At 40.2% G+C, this 5,710-nt stretch overlaps 1 pseudogene; it reads left to right on the top strand.

The window, feature by feature from the left end:
• The first annotated feature begins 4,854 nt into the window (after positions 1–4,854).
• LOC111148428 lies at positions 4,855–5,469 on the top strand (annotated as a pseudogene).
• Positions 5,470–5,710: the final 241 nt, after the last annotated feature.

A 5,710-nucleotide genomic window follows, 5' to 3' on the forward strand; every position in this document is an offset into this window, starting at 1 on the left:
AAAAATATGTATTTGGGATTAGGTCTGTTACCACAGGACGTACACGTATCATTTCTGAACCAGGTGTTTCACTCAAAAGCCCCGTTTCCAACTGTTTGATATTCCCGTTAATAGAAATTGCTTACATTGTGACATCTGCTAAATAAAACCAATGATAGTAAATAAAATGAGCAAAATCTATTGTCTGACTATCGTCTTATGAATAATAGATCTTTCCATTAATAATAATATATCTTTCCGTTAATGAAAAAGTCATTGTGCCTCCGTTATCCAAATCCACAGTCATGAGGGATTCGACTTTTATTTAAAGGCTTTAAGAATAACTTACCAGCTCTGGTGAACAGCATAGGTTCCTTCATATCACGCCATCACTCCAGCGGGTGTTTCGCCTGGAAGTAAAGAATATATGGAGCTGATGGGGTTGAGGTCACCAAAGTTCTTCACGTCTGTCTCAGCACAAATTTTACCATAACTTCAAAGTGTTCCATATTACAGAAACTCTGTAGTGCATGTGCTATGCACATAGAAATACTTTTGCTGTTGTTAAGGCGATTTGATGTAGTCTCGTTGAAATGTATTTATGTTCATTCCTGTCAGGTTCCCATAATATGTTTTATACAAATATATGGGGGACAGAGTGGTTGATTGGCTGCCTGGTTGAGAAATAGAAGTTGTGTGACAGAGGGTCCACACACAGAGAAGCCTAATGTGTTAGAGATGGAAGGGACCTAGAGATTACAGAGACCGAGCCCAATTTTTACCAATGGGGAAATTGAGTTAATAATATTATATACAAATGCTGTATATTTTCCAAATACTTTCTTTAGTCAAATCAACCAGCAAAGCAGAGCCTGTTAAAAATTTAACAATATTAATAATAACAATAATAATAATAATAATAGAACAACTGTTGCTGTAAACATCAGGGAAGAAAAGAAATGTGTGTTCTATAAGGAAAGAATAAGAATTTTTTTAAAGGTTTTATTTATTTATCTGACAGAGATCACAAGTAGGCAGAGAGGCAGGCAGAGAGAGAGAGGAGGAAGCAGGCTCCCCGCTGAGCAGAGAGCCCAATGTGGGGCTCAAACCCAGGACCCTGAGATCATGACCTGAGCCAAAGGCAGAGGCTTAACACATTGAGCCACCCGGGTGCCCCAAGAATAAGAATTTTGACAACTGGGAGATACCCAACACTTTGTAGTTTTGGGAGTGAGCAGACTTCAGCTGTTTTCAGGAAGAGAAACAACCCTGGCACAGCCTTTGTGCTGTTTTGTGGAGGCAGGCAACGAACAGGCAAAGCTGTCTGCAGCTGGGGGATTCCTTCTTCCCACTAGGGCTGCGGTTTTCACTCACAGCTAGAGACCCTGATCTTCTCTGTGGACCCACCCATGGCGTCTGTTTCCACACCCCTCTGTCCCCAGCCAGGCTCCCTTGTTCTTCCCACAGTCCAAGTAGGATGGTCATCAGGAATGACAGCTTTCACCTCTGCATCTCGAAGAGATGTGTGTGAATGAGAATTTGCAACTCAGGTTCTCAAGGCATTAACGACCCTCCAGCAAGATGCTTTCAGAATAAAAAGATTTTTTAGAAAAAACATCTTCCAGCATATAATGCTGCCAAATAATTAACATATCCTAAAGCCAGCATATCAATGAGGGGTTTTAAGAGATCTGAAGATACTGTTTGGCACTCCAGCCCTGAATACTGAAGTAATAATCTTCCATCCCAGTACCTCTAATGAATTTCCTTTTTATTTGCCACACTAGGACCACATAATAACTTTACAGGCAGTTTTTCTTTTGGGGGGCTCATATATGATAAAGAACAAATCATTCAGCCTACTTCATGATGTATCACAGGAAAGAAACTTTCCTATTTTCCTGGCTGGACACTGCCTCTAACTCGTTACATGAATTTGGGCAAATAACCTCATCTTTCTGAACCTTAAATTTCTAAAGTATAAAACGAGAGGTTAGGCTAAGTTATCTCTAATGCCTTCTGTAGTTTAAAGACTCTGATGCACTTTGGAGCCAATGCTGTAAACATTTTATAAAATTATCGCTGTGATTACTATTTTCATTATTTCGAGTTGAAATCTGAATCCTAGTTGTAGGGATCATACTCAAAGATTTCAATTTGGCAGTGTTCAGCTAGCCTTTAGCGGTTTATCTGGATGGGCACACATGATGGTTAAGACGTCTGAAGAAGTACACAAAGTATTCTGTGGTTGACTTTGATAAGACAAAATGCTTTCTGCAGGGTGTTACTCGGATGAACACACCAGGACACTCAGCCAGACTCATCTGAACTATCCAAACCCCTTGATTCTGCAAACTGGGTTGCAGATCTTTCGAGAACAGGCTTTCTTACAAGATTGCTGGCACTTTCTCTTCCAATCCCAGCCAGAAAAACAGTAAGAACAGCCTTTCTCATATCATTTTGGCATTTCTGGTCTTGGCCCAGGCTGGAAAATTGAAGTGTAAAAGCACTTAACTGAACATTTCAGAAGGTAAAGAAATGTTCAGTTCAAGTTTAGCTCTCAAATGGACAAGTGGGTCTTCTTTTATTCACCTCATCGGAACCCTAGGTGGCAAAGAAATACCATGATTTTCTCTCTGCCTTTAAAGGTATCTATTCTAAGTTCCATGTTAGAAGCAAATAAATCCTCTCATGTGCCTCTGTAAAGGGCTTTTGCTGATGTGTTAGAATGTTGGTTGGTATTCTCAATTCAGGTGTCTCTATATCAAGCCTTGCGTGGATAAATTATTGAAGAATTTTCATTAGGAAAAAAGTGACTGATGTTTTGAAATAAAGTATATACAATTTACCATATATATGCATATATATATATGTATAAAACTTACGAACAATATACACCTGCTTTCAACTATCCCTTGTCACTCTCCTATTAGCAGAACCCTTGGTCAGATCAGTGCCATAGCTGCCTCAATTCTACTTTTTGTTTGTCTCTGTTCTCATTTTGTTCTCTGCCATGCACATGGGCAACCCTCACAAGTTCAGCTCCAGTAATGGCCCACATCATGGCAATGACTGGCTAGGAATTTCATTTTGCAAAGGTAATAGGCTAATTTTGGTCATTTCTGTCTCCAATACTAAAATTGCTCACGCCACTACCTTCAGCCCATAACCATGAGCTGATGCTGTATCTGATTATTACTTTTGCTATTTATTAATTTTTAAGTTAATATAACTCTGCTCCAGAGCAAATGTCTATTATAAAACACTTGCTTCAAAACTTCTAAGACAGAGAGAAAGTTCATGACTTTGGGACAGGCAATAATTTCTCCAGTGAACACAAAAATCAATAACCGTAAAAGAAAAAAGTTAATAAACTGGACTTCATCAAAATATAAAACTCTTCAGAAAACACCACTGAGAAAATGGGAAGGCAAGCCAAGGGTCAGAAAAAAACATTTACAAAGCACATATCTGACAAAGTACTCAGATCCCCAATATGCAGATAATTCCTTCAATTCAACAATCAGACAAATAACCCAATAAAAAGTGGACAAAAAATTTGGATAGACACTTTCACAAAAGAAGACATACAAATGGCCAATAAGCATGTGAAAATGTTTTCGACATCTTTAGTCATCAGAGAAATGCAAATTAAAACCACAGGGAGAAACTACTAAATTCCCACCAGAATGGCTACAATTTATAAAACCAACAATGCCAGGTGCTGGTGAGAATGTGGAGCACCTGGAACTCTTATGCATTACTGATGGGCATGCCATGTGGTACCCCCTTGGAAACAGCCTCACAGCTTCTCACAAGGTTAAACATGCACCTACAACTCAACAACACTACCCTTAGGTAACTGGCCGGGAGAGATGAAAGCATATGCCCACGCAAACAGTTGTACTTGAGTGTTCACAGCTGCTTTATTCATGATAGCCAAAAAACTGGGAGAAAAAACTCACATGGCCTTCCATAAATAAATGGATAAACCAATCATGGTATATTCATACAATGAAACACTACCCAGAAATTAAAAAAATAAAAAGGAATAAAGTATTGATACATAGACATCATGAAGGAATCTCAAAAACGTTTTGCTGACAGAAAGAAGCCAGGACAAAAAAGATAAACAAAACACTAGATAGTGTAAAATCTCATTTATATCAAGTGCCATAGGTGGGGGGAATATCTCAGTTACAGTAATAGAAAACAAGTTAGTACTTTCCTGGAACAGGGATAGTAGGGGTAGAGGAGTAGGGAGGAGGAGGGGGAAGGGAAGACAGGAGTGCGCAGCAGGGTGGCTAACTGACAAGGGGCTTTGGGAAACTTGGGGAGTGATGGAGTTCTTTGTCTTCATTTTGTTAATGGATTGTTGGTGTATATAGTTGTCAAAAGTCAACAAACTCTACACACAAAATGCATGTGTTTTTCCTATATCAATTATACTTCAATAAAGTTGATTTCAAAGATTGCTATGAACAAACCCCAAAGCCTAACCACAAGCAAGTTTCAAAAGGTTTTATGGATCTCCCCACTTCCTGCAGGAATAGAAAGACTTCCAATATGTGTGGCACAGAAAATATTTTCTTCCTATTATTTAAAAGGCCTTTACCACATGATTGTTTCCTTTTAGATATCTCTCTCAGATATGTACCAGGTAAAGTTTAAAACTATACATGTTTTTTCCTTGCTTCAGACACAGTTACATATGAATTACGTGTGTTATGAGGTATAGGTATGTAAACAACTTAACATCTTTGATCCTTAATTTCCATATCTGTAAAATGGGAATAGACCATCTCAGGATATTTGGTGGCACCAGTTCTTTTCCATTGGCCAGTCTCCCATGGAGGAGATCTGTAGGCAGCAGCCATGGCACCCAGCCCAAACGGCATGTTCCTGAAGCCCCACTTCCATGAGGAGTGGCAGCAGCACGTAGCCACGTGGTTCAACCAGCCGGCACAGAAGAGCCACAGACATGAGGTCTGGCAAACCCAGGCACGCCTCACAGCCAAGTGGACCCAACAGGCCCATTGTGAGGGGCCCCACAGTGAGGGATCACACCGAAGTGTGTGGCAAGGGCTTCAGCTTGTTAGAGTTACAGGTTGCTGGCATTCACAAGATGGCGGCATGGGCCATGGGGATCTTGGTGGATCCAAGAAGGTGGAACAAGTCCACAGAGTCCCTGCAAGCCAACGTGCCATGCCTACAGTACTGCTCCAAGCTTGCCCTCTACCCTGGGAAGCCCTCAGCCCCCAAGAAGCAAGGCAACTCTGCTAAAGAATTCGAATTTGCTACTCAGCTGAGAGGACTAGTCATGCCCAGATGGAATGTCTATAAGAACAAGAAAGCCAGAGTCATTACAGAAGAGGGGAACTTCAAGGTGTAGCCAATCTTTGCATGGCCCATGCCAATGTCGGGCTCTGTGGCATCCAGGCCAAAAGGCCAAGAAAACTGCATGACAGGAAGCTGAAAAGAAAAAAATAAAGTGCCACTGGCAACTTGTAATAAAAAAAAAAGTTGGGAATAATATTTAACTTATATGATCAATATCCTTCCAACGTTATGCTAAGCACAGCAAAGTTATTAATAAACTTAATAATTTCATGATTGTTTGATACTTGTACTACTGGGGAAGTTTCAAGAACCCAGACTGCTTCCTCAAGAGCTTCCTTCCAAGCTAGGATTATATTGAACCTGGCAAGGAAAACCCGCCAACATTTAGTTT

This window comes from Enhydra lutris, unplaced genomic scaffold (genome assembly GCF_002288905.1).
Source record: "Enhydra lutris kenyoni isolate GAN:26980312 unplaced genomic scaffold, ASM228890v2 scaffoldscaffold19, whole genome shotgun sequence".
In the NCBI taxonomy this organism is placed as follows: domain Eukaryota; kingdom Metazoa; phylum Chordata; class Mammalia; order Carnivora; family Mustelidae; genus Enhydra; species Enhydra lutris.